The 19,457-nt window shown below is 34.4% G+C and overlaps 1 pseudogene; it reads right to left on the reverse strand.

Moving 5' to 3' along the window:
• Positions 1–18,026: 18,026 nt before the first annotated feature.
• LOC107637181 (receptor-like protein 6) lies at positions 18,027–19,431 on the reverse strand (annotated as a pseudogene).
• Positions 19,432–19,457: the final 26 nt, after the last annotated feature.

Raw genomic sequence — 19,457 nt, forward strand, 5'->3', positions numbered from 1 at the left:
TTTGGGAGAAATATGCTTTGTTCTATCACCTTTGATATATCCGCCTTTAAGTTGAGCAATACATGCTGTATTATCTTCAAACAGGACAGTTGGAGCTATTTTCTGATCAATCAGTCCACATGGTGGATGAATAGGTCCAAATATATCACCTTGACTCCTTTCTAGGAATTCAGGGGACTCAAATCCAATCTTTACTGGTGATGGCTTTAAAATTAACTTCCCTTGAGAACATGCAGCACAACAAAATTTACTAGTTTTAAGAATCTTCTGGTTCTTTAGTGAATGTCCATGAAAGTTTTCAATAATTCTCCTCATCATGGTTGTTTCTGGATGACCCAATCTATCATACCAAGTTATGAATTCATTTGGGCTAGTAAACTTCTGGTTTACAATGGCATGTGATTCAATTGCACTAATCTTAGTATAATATAACCCAGATGAAAGTGAGGGCAACTTTTCTAATATAACTTTCTTATTTGAATCATGAATTGTGATACATAAGTACTCATGATTTCCCTCATTCATAGTCTCAATATGATATCCATTTCGGCGAATATCTTTAAAGTTCAACAAGTTTCTTCGAGACTTGGTAGACAATAGTGCATTATTTATTATGAATTTTGTTCCTCCAGAAAACAAAATTATAGCTCTTTCGGAGCCTTCTATCACATTGCCCGAGCCAATAATAGTATTAACATATTCTTCTTTTGGCACAAGATGGGTAAAATATATATCACTTTTAAGAATAGTGTGCGAACTTGCACTATCCACAAGGCAAATATCTTCAGAATATGTCCTTGCCATTTTTCTTCAAAAACAAATGATAATTATAAAATGAGTAGAAGTACATGCACAGTCAAATTATTCACATGAATACTTAACAAACACATACACATATCAAACTATTCTATCATTGATCAAATAGCCAATATTACCTTCAGAATCCTTAAAGAAATTAGATACATCATAATGAGTGGTGGAATTTTCATCATTTGAAACAAAATTTGTTTCCTTTCCTTTGTCATCCCTTTACAAGGATGCTTGGTAAAGATCAACTAGGTGCCTTGGGGTACGACAGGTACGTGACCAATGGCCCTTTCCACCACAACGGAAGTATTTATCCTCAATTGATTTACTTTGCCCATTATTTCTTTCTTTATCCCACTTCTGGTGAGATTCTTTCTTATGAACATAATTTCTTTTCCTTCCATAATTTTTCTTGTTATCAAAAGCTTGCCATTTACCTCTTCTGAGGTTAGAATTTGCCACATTTGCTTCAGAAAATTGGGCGGCGCCAGCTGGGCGCGCTTCATGATTTCTTAAGAGTAACTCATTGTTGCGCTTAGCGACAAGAAGGCAAGAAATTAGCTCAAAATATTTTTAAATCCTTTTTTCTCGATACTGCTGCTGTAGGAGCACATTCGAGGCATGGAAGGTTGAGAAAGTTTTCTCTAACATATCGAGTTTGAGGAAGTATCACATGATTGTACCTTTCTTCAAGGTCTTTCCACAGATCTGCAGGATCTTTTAATGTGGGATATTCATTTTTCAATCATACGTCAAGATGACGACGAAGGAAAATTATGGCTTTGGCTATATCCTTCTGGAATGCATTATTTTCAGCCTTAATGGTATTTTCAAGATCCATTGAATCAAGATGGATTTCAACATCTATATCCATGATAAATAATTATTTCCAAATATATCAAGAGCATTATATTCAAGATAAAAGAGTTTCGACATAATAAAAATTTGTTAACTGGAGTCTTCCTAAAATTTGATCAGACTCTCGTGCTGATAACATGTTGTACTATAAATAATTAAGGAAGATATAATAAATATAAAATAAGAAAATATAAATAAGAAACTCTAGTATTACTATTCACTACAATTACTATCATAATATAATTAATATATTAATATTGTAGTATAAGAAAGAGAGAATAGTATAAGAGAGAGGGAAGAAATTATTGTTATTGATTGATTGTAGTGTTCACGGAGGCTTAACCTCCTATTTATACACATAAGGAGTCTTCATTTTCAACTTTCAATTAATGCTCCTTTAATATTCTTCATTCTTAGAATATGAGCTCCACATAGAAAATGGGCATCCACGTCTCATTCTTATTACAACAAATAGTTGATTAATCTAATTTTTATATTTTTATCAACTTTTGTCCATACATGTATGTACATATGATACATAGACTACGATAAAGACATAGAAAAGATTAAGTACGATTTTGTTTTTTAAGGTATAGACTAAAAATTTTTTGTTTTTAATTATTTTTGTATACAAAATCGTCTTTAAGATTTAACTTGATTTTAAATTCGTCCTTACCTTAGGGACCAAAATCGTACGGAGGTGGCGGCGGAAGTGGAGGCAGAGGTAGATCATGCACGGCTTCTTCTTCTTTTTTCCTTTTCTCTTCTTCTTCTTCTCTTCCCCATTCGTAGGAGCAGAAACACTTTCTTTCTCTTATTTTTCTTTTTTGTTATGGATAATTTAGTCCAAAATTCTAATATTTAAGTAAAAAGAACAATTTTAAAACTTGGTTTTAAACCCTAAAAACAATTTTATATGCAAAAAATATTAAAAACAAAAAAATTTTTCGACCTATACCTTATAAACCAAAATCATACTTAACCCTAATTAAAAATTATATACGCACAGATTATGATATTTTGATAATTTTTACGAGTGTTAGTTGTATATTAAAAAATAAACAGTCGGCTAGATTAATAGTAGATTGATAATCACAAATGCTATATGAACTAAGTTATGTATAACTTTTGTCGAACTACTACAAATCAAGTATATATTGTGACATTACAAAAATATGTTATAAATTTCATTTTATTATTATAATATATTATTTTTGAATTATCTTTAATAAAAAATTTCTTAGACCACGAAAAATAAAATAATAAATATAATTAAAAATAATTTGAAAAGTGATAATATCAAATTTAAACAATCAAGCTAGGTAATTAATTAATATATTTGCTAACTATGACCAACTATAAGTTGGGCCGTGAAAAAGTTCATAAAAAATATCCGAATTCCCCTAAAAGTTATTTTTACACTCTTTTTAGTCGTAAAAAAAAATTGAGTTGTCTGTTTAAATAAGAGTCGGACATTCAAATTCTGCCTTTTATATATAGCAATTTATTTGCCAGCCACAAACTCTTAAAATTAGTCCTTATCCTGCAAGAATAAAGAATAAAAAATACCATGAAAAAAAAATATATTAAAAAAATATCTAAAAAATAAAAAAAAAAATTGAAACCTAATTAAAAAAAATCCAAAACATCACAAAAAAAAAAAAAAAATCCAAATCCCAACACGCAGGCTGCTATGGTTCCCGCCACGAGGCCCGCCGTGATCAGAAAGAGGGACGACGGTAGAGAGGTGCACAATGCTGCAGAATTAACGGCGGCAGGGGAGACACACAAAATGCTACAGAATTGGTGGCAGCAAGGAGGCGCACGACGTTGCAGAATAGACGAAGAGTAACTCGCAATTCTATAGAATTAACTGCATTAGCGGAGCCACACAAAATACTGCAAAACTGACGGTGGCAACTGGCAAGGAGGCGCATGGCATTGCAGAATTGATGATTAGTAGAAGAACACGAATTGAAGGAGGAGTGACGCGTAATTAGAACGTAATTGAATGCTAAATCAGCGTTAAATCAATGTTCTGTTAATGTAAAATCAGAGTTTTATGAAGAGTTGGCTTTTGTTAAATTGTTGGTACGAGGGATGTTCGTTACCCAAATTTTTTCACACACTTTTATTTAAATCTTAGTTCTTAAGTTAATCAAAACTATAACAAAATTAGTTTATTTCTTTCGGTCAAATTAAATAATTAATATAATTAATTAGTTATAGCTAATGTGTTTAAATAAAATATTAAATAATTTGATATTTATCTTAATTAAATAAATAAATAAATAATTGTGATATTTTTAAAAATTATTAATTAAAATATATAAGATAAAAAAATTAATATAAATTAAAATAAAATCAATTCACTTATTTTAATCAAATTAAATAATTAATATAATTATTAGTTATACTTAATATTATCAAATAAAATATTAAATAATTTAATATTTATTTCAATTAAATTAATTAATTAATATATTTATAAATTAAATAAAAAATAAAAAATACTTTTAAAAACATGTGACATTAGTTATTTTTTTTTAAAGATAACAGTGTTATTTTATTCAATAAAAAAATAAATATAATATCTAAAAATTAGGATAAGAAAAATAGAAAAAAGGAGATTTCCAAATATTCACAACAGGTAAAATGGTAAGAAGAAATTAACATAAAAAAATAGATAGGAAAGAGATCTTAGGGCACTATGCATAGGGGTGACAAGTGGGGAAGTCTGTCCTGCACCGCCAGAAGCCCATCCCGCCCTGCCTAGTGAGTCGGTCCTAGAATCACACCCTATCCCGCCTAACTACGGGCTGGCAGGCTGATGGGTTAAGTCCGCCAAAACTCTTTTTTTTTTTTTTTTTTACTATTAACTACTAAATAATATATATAATTTCACAACCATATTAATAAATTTATAATTTCTAAAAAAATAAAAAAATTATATTTTTTTATATTCACAAATATTAAAGTCTTTGTAATTATAAATATTGTCTCCAAAGCAAAATAAACATAATCCAAAACACCCAATTTTCATCTTCATACTCTTGTAAGTTGGGTTAGGGGAAGTTGAATTTCGGCCAAAAAATTGTAAAAGTCTTTTTTGGCAGGTTACGCTGGCCGGTCCGGTAAGTTTAGGCCCATTTGCCACCCCTAACTATGCATAAAGCAAAATAGATAGCTCCTGGTTCAACTTAAGCGATGTTGCGAACACTTTTTTTGGAGGCTCTTGGACATACTCAAAAACTCGCTGACACCTCTCCTTCCAAATATTCCAAGTTATAATCAAAATCAGTCGAGTTCTTTGAGAGCTTGTTCTTTGATGTCCAGTTTGTAACATCGAATCCCTCTATCAATTGAAGAACAAAGAACATCTATGGTCTGGAATAAGAGGTAAGCCAAAGGACTCTTATTCCACACTAAATTACAGTCTCCACAGAAAAATAAATAGTGCATGAGTATTTCTAGAACTAACTTGCAGATTGGACAAGTTGTTGGAATGGATGGGAACCGTTGGTGGATAAGAAGCAAAACAGAAAGCTTACCATGGAGGATTTTCCATGCAAAGAGTAAAATCTTGTGAGAAATTTTTAACTTCTATAAATGGCTCCAAATTGGCCTCTGTTGCATGAAGTTCGGACAAAATTCAATGAAGGTATGGTAAAATTGGTAAACAATCATGTACCTTGATGCAATATCATATGTTTTTGCTCTGTTCATTACCCATTGAATTGTGTCTTCACCTTTTTCTGGAGTTATGGAGAGGATTTACTGAGCAATTTATGGAGGAAAAAGATTTCAAATTAATACTTGGTTCCACTGTTTATTTGACAAAAATAGGTCTTTCACCCATAATAGATGGTAATTATCTGATAGTAGTGCCACAGATGATGGAACAGTGAAGAGGCAAGGAAGAGGGAGCCATGGTTCACTAAAGATTCAGATATCACCAGAACTTACTTTCCAGCTAATGCCTTTCTCTACAACTCGCCTCCATTCAAGAATATTTTATCAACCCCAAGAAGGTAAGGTTCCAACTTCTGTTGTAAGGATAGAATTAAATCTAAAGTATTTATCTTTAAGTATTCTAGAAAAAAGAGAGTTAGGTTGAGTCACGATTTTCCAGCACAGTTTACCCAAAAGAGTCATGTTTTGAGTCCTGAAATCTTTGAAACCAAGCCTGCCTTCTTTCTTAGGCCTAGTAATTTTATCCTAACTAATCCACACCATTCGCCTTTCAGAACCTTGCTGTCCCCACCAGAACTAAGTTAGAATCAAGGTTCTGAGAACCGAACCGGTCATCGAACCGCTCTAACTACTGATTTACTGATTTATAGGTTCAACCGGTTTGACCGTGGTTGAACCGAAAAAACCGTTTTATAATAAAATAATAAATAAAATATAAATAAACACATTAAAATATAATTATAGTCTAACATAAATTTTAATGTCTTCTAAATATAAAGTACTACTTCAACCAAAATCTAATTTAACATTTGATTTCATAATTATTAACAATATTATTCAATATATCACTATTGGACTCGTTAAGATAGTCACAAAAAACCAAAAAAAAAATCATTGAATTAACCAAATCAATAACAAATATTCAATCATCTATTCAAAACTAAGCTCAGCATCATAGCATGATAAATCAGCAACAGCCAATAATGTAACCAGAAATTTCCAGTCTCAAGGGCAAGATACCAAATTATCATTGAATAAGAAGGCAAAGAACTCTTGTTGATCTTGTTGTTATTAATTTCATCCAATCTTGATCTCATCCATGAAAAGGGCCAATGAAGGGTGACAAGCCTCATCAAGCTCCTAAGGCTTGCCATTCTTGGGGCTGCCAACATTCCTCTTTGAGGTAACATGCCATTTTCACTCCCTATAAGCAACTGGACATAAGAAACATTCTCCACCTTCAAGTTTCAGTTTAGCATATCCCATCTATCTATCTAACTATCTAACTTATAACAAAATTTTCAGCTAAATTTTAACAAAGTTTCAGCACATTCTTAATAAAGAGTAACAAACTTTTCCAAATCTTTCTGATGTTAAGAATATTAGAAAATAAATCCAATTTTCAGGAGCCAATAACAAAATCTTGAAATTTGAACATCATCAAATACACACCAAAACCATAATCAGAAAAATCAATGCCTAATCTTATTATTTATAAACATATTCAAAAAGGATGGACACCCACAAATTTAGCATGATTTTGAAGTAGAACAAGAATGAGGGCAGATGAAATCAGTGGTAACAAGATGGTAAGGCACGACAAAAACAGCAACAGAGGTAGCAGCACTGGCAGTTCAACAAGAGACTAAACAGAGACTACAGCACCAGACCACACACTAAAAGTAAATCACATAGTTAATAAAAAAAATTGCCTAGAACTAGAAGCTAGAAGAAACAAACAATTATTTAATCATAGTTAATAAAAAATTATTCACAGAGCTTCACACTTCACTAACTTCACAGTTCACAGAGCTTCACAGAATCAAACAATGGTTCAATCATAGATTCATAGTTAATAAAAAAATTGACCTAGAAGAAGCCTTCAACAGAGCATGCAAGAGGGAGACAGAGATACCGAGTGACCAAGACAAAGAGAAGTGGTGGAGAACCTTCGAACGGGCTTCGAACGGGACAATTGTTGCGGAGGAGCACCTTCGGCGGCGGCGTGGCTGCGCGACGGAGGAAGGTTGCGATGGCTGCGCGATGTAAGGGAAGGTTGATATCGATGGCTGCTGCGCGAGGGAGGGAAAGTAAGCGAGCAGACGGTGGCTGCTCAAAGGAACGACGACGGCAGCACGAGGCAGTGGCTGGATGGAGGTGAGGGACGGCCAGGAGATCGATTGAGAGGAGCCCTGCCCTGGACTGAGTGTGAGAGAGGCAGAGCGTTCTGGAATGAGTGGAATCTGGATCTGGGCATCTGGCAAGGGAAGATGGAGTTAGGGCTAAGTGCATATCCGCAGCTAAAACGGCGGCGTTTTGTTCTCCCCTCAAAAAATCGGCCGGGTCACGGTTCGGTTCGACCGACCGATTTCTGGCCGGTTCACCGGTCTAATTACGGTTTTTAAATTTTCCGGTTTTGCTTATTGTCTGAGTCGCTTTTCTATCCGGTTCACATTTCAATTGGTTCGACTGGCCGGTCCGAACCGATTTTCAGAACCTTGGTTAAAATACTATGAATTTCATTTAGCAACCTGTCCGCAAGTTTAAAATATGACAATCTGTATATTGGTATGGCTTCACCAACTACTCGAAGTAGTACCTATCTTCCTCCATTAGATAATAAGCACATTTTTCATCCTTGTGTCTTTTTAAATACCTTATCTTTGATTGAGTTAAAGGTGGCTTTCTTAAAGCGGTTGACAAGGGAAGGTAGACCCAAATTGAAAGAACCAGATTTTCAGTAAACATACTTTTCTGGCTATTTGAAAAAAATAGAAATTAAATAGAAAAAGAGATTTACGAGGTTAAACTTAGCTTTATGAGAGTAATTAATCTCTCTAAGTCAAATTTGACAAATGGATATTAAATACTATCTTACCATTGGCTTAGTTACTACACCAGAAACTTTTGAGTCGCAAAACTACTTTTAGTGACGATTTTGTGCGCGCCGAGAAAAACTCTAGTAACCAAAAATCTCAGAACCAATGATAAAAGTAATTTCTATCCAAGTAAATATGTCTCAAGATTTATATTATCCATCCCTTCATGATTTACTTCCTTAAGAATGAATATTAGCCGTTAATTGTCTTATCGGCCGGTAAAAGTTATCCGAACTGAATTTCTATCTAGTATTCCGCAAACGACTCTTAGACGCCCCGAATCCTCTTGCTTGCTACCCAAGTAACTCGGCTACCCTCTCTCCACCTCTGGGCTAAGATTATTTCAGTCTCTCACCCCTCTCTACTATGTTTTTAACCACGAGTAATTAACCTCGGTTAACTATGAATAAACATGTCATTATGACGCCGACTATATTTTCTCAAAATCATGCCCCTTCTCTCTTATTATCAGCTCATTTATCTCTAATTTTTCCATCCCTCTTTTACCACATTTAATTAGGTTAGACTTCAGATTTTATTTTAGATAATTACCAAGTAAAAATTCAATAACATTTTACCATAAAGAGAGAGAGATAAAAACCATGAGTAAGAGAGGAGAAACAGAGGAACTTTTGCACCATTACCTACGTTTTGAGCCCCTATATCACTGTTCATACACTATTCTTCAAGTGTTCTTCAAGGACTCAAACCATACAAGCACAAACTCTTGTCCGTTTTCGCTAATCCTTGTGTTTATACTGAAATTTCGGCTAGGTAAACTCTTGTTCTTTCTCCTTTTCTTTTCTATTTTTTTAAAACAGTAATAACGATGAATTCTTACTCTTCTACATATATAGAGAACTCCTCTTGAAGCACCCATGGAGCATGCCTAAGGAGTTAGAGAGATTCGAGCTCAAAGTGGTTGAATTTCGACGTTTTACGACACTTTAGGTCAAAAATGAAACTCATCATTACCAGCTGTGTTTCTGTCTTTGTGTGTATATTTTCTAGTGTGTGAAAGGTTTACTAACTGAATTACATAAGAGGTAAGAGTTAGGATTAGTTAGAGTATATTTGTGCTTGTTTTCGGTACTTATATGAGCCACTTTGTGGTGAATTTATACTTGTTTTAAAATTCTGAAAATTCTATGAGTTACCACTATTCTAGCTTGCTAAATATGTATAATATAATATTATATTACCTCTGAATTTTGTGTGGTAACATCCGAAAATATGGAAGCACTTGGGGTTTAAGTTTCAAGCTTTAAACGTCACAAAAAGTGAAAAAAAAAATAAAAACTGCACCTCTGAAATTTGTAGTCACTAAGAGCACGAAAATTATGATAAAAAAGAGTTAAAAATTAGTTAAAATTTAATCCTATAAAACAAAAGTGTAAAAGTAAAAAGGGTGTTGTGGTCCTTTTTGGGTAAAAAGAGACTTAAGAATGTAATTTAAATGAAAAATAAGTAAAATTATGAACTTAGTAAAATTAGAGGTAAAATAGTAATTATAAAAATTAGTTGGGTCAATATTATAATTACAATAAAGTTTCGGGCCTAAATAAAAATTTTAGTAAAAGTTAGAAGTAAAACGGTAAAAAGCGGTAGTTAGAATAAGTAAATAAATTAATAAAGGATAAATTGGTTTTAGGCCCTAGTGGTGAAAATTAGCATTTAATAAAAAAATTAGGAGTAATTTTGGTTATATACAACTATTAGGATTAATCCGATGAAATTTTGACGCTAAATAAGATTAAACGGTAAAACTAGAGTACTTAGGGGGCATATTAGTAATTTTAGGCATAAAGTCAAATTAAAAATGATTAAATAACTCAATGAAGGAGAAAAGATCTATTAGAAAAAATATGAAGATACAATGGTAAAAAAAATAACATTAGTGGTGAAAGCGTCATTAAAAACCTAATGAAAACGGTAAAAAGAGAAGTTAAATAAAAATAGACAAAATGGTAAAATGTGACAAGGTTGAGATATTTTAAGAAAGAACCGGGCAGGAGTTTTTATAAAAGAAAAAAGGAGAAGTCCCTTAGAAATAAATTTTGTTCAGATGTGCCGTAGAAGAAGAAACTATAAACCCCAAGGTGCTAAGAGGTACTTGTCAAAGTGGATTTCCATCCCGCTTGGCTAGAGACTATATGAACTTGGGGACTCGTGCCATATGGATTGTAACTCACTGGAAGCACGTTGTATTTTTTGGCCATTCTTTATTAGTGCTGCAACTGTATTTCGAACAACGATGCGCGACTGACCCAGTGGAGTAGCCATATCCGGACTTGGGCCGGGTAACGTCAGGCTGCGGGTAGCCAACCGACGCATGAGCTCATGACCTGCGTAGGACTAGACATGCATCATACTTGGTTGTTGCATTTCTTTGCTTGTGTCTGCTTACTTGTATATGTAACTGTTATACTGTTATATTCTTGTGCTTGCGTTTGTTTGTATGCTTGATTACTGTTGTGACCTTATAAACAATTAGACTTAGGCTGCGGACCCCCTTAGGTTTTTCGTATAGTACCCTACTGAGAACTTTAGGTTCTCACCCCCTTTTTCCCTTGTCCACAGATGGGGACCGACATGATCTTTTTTGAGTACCCAGCGTACGACAGCTACGTAGACTTCGCGACAGAGAGCGCAATGTTTTGGGGTAGTTCGTGTACATGCACTTACTATCTTCCCGAACGTCCTTTTTCTCACCTTCTGCTCAGCCAGGAGTTTGACCCTGATATTCCCTATGATACACTGCTATCCGAGCTTTACCCCGGTGAAGGACAGTATCCTTTTCCGCCTTACCTTCTGAACATGACAGAGCCTATACCAAAGTCTCCGATCGTTGACGTACCCGAGTATCTACTATGGTTCAACCCCAAAGAGGATCAAGTGGTTCTTGATATACCTATGGCCGACACTCCACTACCATCCCCTTTAGCCGAGCCAGGATTCGATGGGCTAGGGGTTTTCAAAAGCTCTGGTCTTGCACCTTCAATAGAGTATAGCTCAGAGGCGAGAATCGATAAGATGATGGCGGATTTGTACTCTAGTTCTTTTGAGACCGGAGAGGAGGACTCCATAGAGGATCCGAGCAACAACAACATCATGGGCACGCCAGAGTGACTCCCTCGCTTCAGCATATTGTGTCAGCAGTTTTCGGATATCCAGTAGTAGTAGTAGTTGTGTCAGCAGTTTTCGGATATCCAGTAGTAGTAATGGTAGTAGTCTTACTAGTAGTAGTCATTGCTCTCACTCTTGATAGTCTTTTTAGAGGGCTAGCTCTTTTATATTTATTTAATAAGTAGATCGAGTCCCAAATTAGGGTGGCTCTTGTGATTCGCAGCCTGTAAGCATTAAAATGAAGTATGTACATATTATAATAAGTAATTAAGTATGAACTTGGGTCTTATAATGAATTAAGCCTGTGGGCATTTCTTGTATGATATGATTATGCTTAGCTATGCTTTTCCGTTTCTTGTATTAATTGCTTAACTTACAGTTATTCCAATATGAGCCTGCAACGCTAGTCGAGAATCATGTATCTAGTCGCGCATATTGGAATAATTGTAAGTTAAATAGTTAATACAAGAAACAGAAAAGCATAGCGAAGCATAATCATATCATACATAAAACGCCCACAGGCTTAATTCATTACAAGACCCAAGTTCATACTTAATTACTTATTATAATATGTACATACTTCATTTTAATGCTTACAGACCCCGACTCACAAGAGCCACCCTAGTCTGGGACCCGATCCACTTATTAAATAAATACAAAAGAGCTAGTCCTCTAACAAGACTATCAAGATCGGGGACAAGGACCACTACTAGTAACACTACTACCACTACTACTACTGCTGTTGATACTAGATATCCAAAAACTGCTAACACAATATGCTGAAGTGAGGGAATCACTCTGATGTGCCCATCATGTTGCTAATGCTTGCATCCTCTATGGAGTCCTCCTCCCTGGTCTCAAAAGAACCAGAGTACAGATCCGCCATCATCTAGTCGATCCACGCCTCTGAGCTATACTCTGTTGAAGGTGCGAAACAAGAGCTTTCAAGAATCCCTGGTCCATCGAATCCCAGCTCAGCTACAAGGAATGATGGTGGAGCGTCGGGAATAGGTATATCGGGAACCACTTGATCCTCTTTGGGGTCGAACCATGGTGGATACTTGGGTACGTCAACGATCGGAGACTCTGGTATTGGCCCAGCCATGTTTAGAGGGTAAGGGGAAAAAGGATACTGGCCTCTGCCGGGGTGAAGCTCAGATAGCAATGTATCATAGGGCATGTTAGGGTCAAACTCCTGGATGAGCAGAGGGTGAGAGAAAGGACGATCGGGAAGATAGTAGGTGCGTGTACGCGAACTACTCCAAAATACCGCGCTCCCCGTCGCGGGGTCCACGTAGCTGCCGTACGCTGGGTACTCAAAGAAGATAATGCCGGTCCCCATCTGCGAACATATAAAAAAGGGGGTGAGAACCTAAGGTTCCCAGTAGGGTACTACATGAAAAACCTAAAAGGTCCGCAACCTAAGTCTAATCGTTTATAAGGTCACAACAGTAATCAATCATACAAACAAACGCATTCACAAGAATATAACAGTATAACAGTCACATATATAAGTAAGCAAACACAAGCAAAGAAATGCAGCAACCAAGTATGATGTATGTCTGGTCCTACGCAATTCATGAGTTCATGCGTCGGTTGGCTACCTACAGCCCGACGTTACCCGGTCCAAGTCCGGATATGGCTACTCCACTGGGTCGATCGCGCATCAATGCCTAAAATACAGTCGCGGTACTTATAAAGAATGACCCAAAAATACAAGGTGCTCCCAATGAGTAACAGTCCATATCGTGGGCGTCCCCAAGTTCATATAGTCTCTAGCCAAGAGGGATGGAAGTTCGCTCTGCCAGGTACCTCTTGGTACCTTGAGGTTTACAGTTTTTTCTTTTGCGGCACATCTTAACAAAATTTATTTCTAAGGGACTTCTCCTCCCTTATTTTATAAAAACTTATGCCCGGTTCTTTCTTAAAACGGTTCCGCTACGTTACCAACAGTATATCTGCCAACTTCTGCCAACTCTTATTTATAATTGTGTTTCATGGAAGTGTCTTCGTGGATGTGTCTAATAAAAATGTTTTTTTTATGACTGTGTTTAATAGAAGTGTCTTTATAGATATATTTTCTAGATGTGTCTCTTTATATATGTATTTAAAATATAATAATTAATTATTGTTGGCAATAAGTTGGCAGATAATATGTTGGTACCCTATACTTTTCCTTCTTAAAATATCTCAACCTTGTCACATTTTACCATTTTTCCCATTTTTATTTAACTTCTCTTTTTACCGTTTTCATTAGGTTTTTGATGACGCTTTCACCACTAATGTTATTATTTTTCTATTATATCTTCATATTTTTCCTAATAGATTTTTTCTCTTTCATTGAGTTAATTAATCATTTTTAATTTGACTTTATGCCTAAAATTACTAATATGTCCCTAAGTACTCTAGTTTTACCGTTTAACGTTATTAGGATCAAAATTTTACCGGATTAATCCTAATAGTTTTCTATGACCAAAATTACTCCTAATATTTTTATTAAATACCAATTTTCATCACTAGAGACCTAAAACCAATTTACTGTTTATTAATTTAGTTACTTATTCTAGTTACCGCTTTTTACCGTTTTACTTCTAACTTTTACTAAAGCTTTTATTTAGGTCCGAAACTTTATTGTAATTATAATCTTGACTCAAATAATTTATATAATTACTATTTTATCCCTAATAACACTAAATTCAGAATTTTACTTATTTTTCATTTAAATTACATTCTTAACTCTCTTTTTACCTGAAAATGACCATAACACCCATTTACTTTTACACATTTGTTCCATATGATTGAAACTATTTTTCTAACTAATTTTTTGCTCTTTTCCATCATGATTTTCCTGCTCTTAGTGACTGAAAATTTCAGAGGTACAGTTTTTATATTTTTTTTTCACTTTTTGTGACGTTTAAAGCTTGAAACTTAAACCCCAAGTGCTTCCATATTTCCGGCCGTTACCACACAAAATACAGAGGTAATATAACAATATATTATACATATTTAGTAAGCTAAAACAATGGTAAATCATAGCATTTTTAGAATTTAAAAACAAGCACAAATTCACCACAAAGTGGCTCATACAAAAAGCACCGAAAACAAGCACAAACATACTCTAACTAATCCTTACCCTTACCTCTTACATAATTCAATTAGTAAAACTTTCACACACTAGAAAAAGTTCACACAAGGGCTGAAACCCAGCTGGTGATGGTGAGTTTTGTTTTTGGCCTAAAGTGTCGCAAAACGTCGAAATTCGACAACTTTGAGCTCGATTCTCTCTAACTCCTTAGGCGTGCTCTATGGGTGCTTCAAGAGGAGTTCTCTATACATAGAGGAGAGTAAAAATTTATCATAGCTACTATTTAAAAAAAAGAGAAAGAACAAGAGTTTACTTAGCCAAAATTTTGGTATAAATGCAAGGATTAGTGAAAACGGACAAGAGTTTGTGCTTGTATGGTTTGAGTCCTTGAAGAACACTTGAAGAATAGTGTATGAATAGTGATATAGGGGGCTCAAAATGCAGGTAATAGGTGCAGAAATTCTTCTGTTTCTCCTCTCTTACTCACGGTTTTTATTTCCCTCTTTACGGTAAAATGTTATTGAATTTTTGCTTGGTAATTGTCTTAAGAAGTCTAACCTAATTAAATATGGTAAAAGATGGATGAAAAAACTAGAGAGGAATAGGCTGATAATAAGAGAGAATGGGCATGATTTCGAGAAAACATAGTCAGCGTCATAATGACGTATTTATCCGCAATTAACCGCTGTTAATTACTCGTGGTTAAAAACACAGCAGAGAGGGGTGAGAGACTGAGACAATCTTTTTAAAATTAGTAGAGTTGTTCTTTTGCCAGAGAACCAATTGGTGTCTAACCAATTTAAGTTTTTGAAATAATCTGAACATTGCTGAACTTTCTATATCTGAGTTTTAGACCTTGCTTAAGAAGTAACGAATTTGTTCTTCACCACACCAATGGGATTGAAACTTGAATCTCCTCTTTGATCTCTCCGGTTGGTAGTTAGTGTCCAAAAGGAGAATGTGTGATTAGAACCTGTCTCTGATAGTCTAAAGACCGTGGAATGAGAGTATAATTGGGACCAAGATTTATCAACAAGCACTCTATCAAGCCTTTCTTGAATTATTTCACCTTCCCTACGTCTGTTAGTCCAAGTAAATGGTCTACTCACCATTCCCAAATCAATCAACAAGTTATCTCCGATAAAGTAATTAAAGGCAACAATAGAAGAATTAGATTTAGGATTACCACCAAGTTTCTCACATTGATCAATAATAGAATTGAAATCACCAACAATAACCGATTTACCTTGGAGTTGGGAGAGCACCAAAGAGATTTCTTGGAATTGAGATAGCAGAATATTCTCATTGCAATTTAAATAAACGCCTACAAAGTTTCATTCAATGTTGAGACGGACATCTTTTATCAAGGCAACAATATAGAGCTCAAAACAACTTTTAATCTTAACAACAAAATCATCTTTCTATGCTAACACAAGTCCACCCGCACTAGCAGAGAATCAACAATTTGCCAATTAGAGTAGCCACAAGCCTGGAATCACCTGTCGAGAATAGTTTTCTATTTCACAAAGAAAAACCAACTCGGGAAGTGGGATTGAACAATCCCTTTAATATTGTGAACTATCAGGGGTCTTCCAAACCCCGATAATTCCACGACAACATTCACGGGTCTTGGGGTGCCATTACACTCTCCACCTTCTTATCGGCAATTAGTTCTTATTCAACACACATCTTTTTTCCACAAATTTTATACATGTCTTCAGTTTCTTAGAGAAGTCTTCTTCTGCTATAAACATAAATTCTTCCTCTTTTTCCATGCTAAAAAAATTTTTGGGGCATAACAAAAATTCTAGCAGAATTAGGTGAGTATGGAGAGACTATACGATTTGAGTTATAGCTGGTTGGCATGTGACATTAGTTATATTATTAATTAAAAAAATTGATTTTAATAATATATAATAGATAGATAGATAATATATAGAAAGTTGGAAACATATGTTATTCTAATGCAATAATACCCATAGTGCGTACAACATCTATTCTTAATATATAAAAGTAGATGAATAGGTTTACCCACGTTACTTTTACGACATCTTTCTCCTTCTATTAATGTCATGTCAGCAAAATCGCTTATTTGGCAAAACTTTAGAATCAACCACTCAATTTTTGCCAAATCAACTATTATTTTCAAATCAGCAAAAAATAAAACATACAAAAAAAAAAACTAAAAAATACAATACAATAAATTTGTAACGTACAAATACATTAAATTCATATTCCTATATTTATTATATCTTACCGTTATAAACATTATAACCCCAACAATTAATTTATTAATTTTTATAAATAACTTACTAAAGGTAATAAACATCCATATTACAAATGTCATAATAATATTATTAATCATAATAAATTTTACGTTACAAGTATTCAAATTACATACTATTTGAACTACTTATATAAGTCTCTTATCACTATTCCTTCAAATAACATCAAATTTAACACAAGAAATTTATTTTCGAACTAAACATCTCAAACTTACTCAATGGAACATCATTCTTGCAATGAGAATATGATGATAAGGTATGACAAAAAAAACTCACAACATGCATCAAACATTCATACTTACTCAAATACTGTATACCTAATGATAGCATAAATTGAATATTAGAATAGGAAAAGATCTTCACAATTTTAGCAACTATTAAAAGTTTCATATTAAAGTACTACAATAACTTTTGTACTATTTGATGGCGAAGCAAACAAATTATTGGGCACAACTATTTCAAATCTAATGACACTTTATAAAAGTAATGACATTGAAGTACCACTCCATCAAGAGATTAAGGAGATTAGAAAGAAAACCATACAAATTCAAGACACATCTTCGGAAGAAGTACATGCAAAGATGGAACAAACAACACAATAAAAAGTGCATCCAACTCAACAATTCATAAAGAACATGCCTTTACAAGAACCTACGATAGAAAGAAGAAAGCAACAACTTTAACAACAACCAATAAAAAAAAGGATGACGAGCGCCACATAAGAAGACTAGGTCCATCAACTAAAATAAATGTAAAAATCAAACCACCAAATAAAAATGTTACTTTATACAATTTCAACATCCAAATATTTTATACTACAAATCATTTTAAATAAAACACCTTTTAAATTTAACTTTAATTTACACATATTTAATTTGTTTCTACAAAACATAACAATTTTTAATATTTATTATATACTATCGTTAGCTCTCATTCTAGTTACTACTAATAGTATAGGAAACATTTCAAGTGCACCGGGAGTACCGGTGCACCAGTTGTTTTAACCGTTGGTCCGAATTATAAAAAATATATATAATATATATTAATTGAAATCAACGGTTAAAACAACTGGTATATCGATACTCCCCGGTGTACTTAAAATGTTTCCAATAGTATATATATTACAACCTTATCATGTGAGCATACTATAGCATGCGTGCACATAGACTTAGGAAAGACAGATTCTGTCCCTTAATAGAACACGTGTCATACTATTGTAGAATACACCGCATTTCTACACATGTAGAAATAAAACCCCTTTTACACGGAAGAATTCACCTAATCTTTTTCATATCAATGAATACTTGTTTTTTGAAAAGGAATTTGAGAAGGAATTGTTACGTTGGAAGTGTTCTTCCCTTCAAGAAAATACAGTTTGTTGCCTCCGCCTAAAGAAAGAATAGTAAGCTTTTGGAGCTTTGAAAGCATGTCAAGCTCGATCTGTCCTTCAAATATATTATGAATTAGATCGAGAACTGTAAGATTTTCTAACCTGAAGAAGAAATATGGAATTTCACCTTGAAGATTATTTCGAGAAAGGCCCAAGCTATTTAAAGCGGTTAGATTCATTATCCAAGTTGGGATTTCTCCATTTAAATTGCACCCACTCAATCCTAACGATTGAATTGGAGGAAGGATTGTCACATTGACATCCCTATTTTGTGAGAACAAGGACAATTTGTTGAAAGACAAATCAAGAACATTAAGCATCTTTAGCTTCAAAAACATGTCAAGTGCTAGGCGGCCTTCGAAAAAATTAGAAAATAGATCTAAAGTTACAAGATTCTCTAATCCAAAAAGAGAGCGAGGGATTTCACCATGAAAGACATTATCTTCAAGAATCAAGTGAGCTAAATTGGTCAGGTTTCCAATGGATGCAGGTAATGTGCCCTGCAGATTTCGGTTTTCCGCAAAATTCAAATATGTTAAGTTTGCAAGAGAGAATATTCCGATAGGAAACTCACCATGTAGTTCACATCGGCAAAAAGAGAGCTTTTGCAGAGATGTAAGGTTTGTGAGCGTGTGAGGTAAAGATGATGAAATGGTGACAAAATTAAGGCGAAGTTGTTCAAGTCTTCTTGAGTTTTGAATTAAGCTTTGCAGAGTGGATACCTTGAGTTGTAAACGGTTGATAAATGGAAAATCAAGCTTCAATATAGCTGCGAAGATCAAGGGACAACAAGTTGGACAAATGGGAAATTTGAGTTGGGACTTCAGCTGACAATGTGGTTTCACCAAATTGAGAAAGATTCAAATGCCTCAGTTGTGACAAGTGACCTATCCTTGCTGAAATTTGCGAGTGATTGAAGCCATTGTCCGAAAGATCAAGGCTTTGAAGATGCACAAGTGAGAAAAGGGTGCTATTGGCATCCATGGAACCATAGAGCTGGCTGCTACTAAGATCAATGGAAATGACATGACCTGTGAGCTCATCGCATTCAATGCCATCCCAGGAGCAGCAATCTGTGGTTGGAATCCAGGAAACAGTTTTAGGATAACTGAAAGTATTGTAAGATGCAGACTTACTTATGAAGAAGCTTTGTTTAAAGCTGAGCAAGGCATTGCTTTCATGTTGATGGCATTCATGATGATGAGTAGTAGTTGAATCATTCAAAGTTAAACAGTTTGTAAACAGGGAGGATGAGAAGATGAGAAGAAACTGTGTGGACAAAGCAACAGAATGCAACAACCCCATCATTGTCATTTTTATCAAAATAGATTTCA

Source organism: Arachis ipaensis, chromosome B4 (genome assembly GCF_059453495.1).
Source record: "Arachis ipaensis isolate K30076 ecotype BB chromosome B4, ASM5945349v1, whole genome shotgun sequence".
NCBI classification, from domain to species: domain Eukaryota; kingdom Viridiplantae; phylum Streptophyta; class Magnoliopsida; order Fabales; family Fabaceae; genus Arachis; species Arachis ipaensis.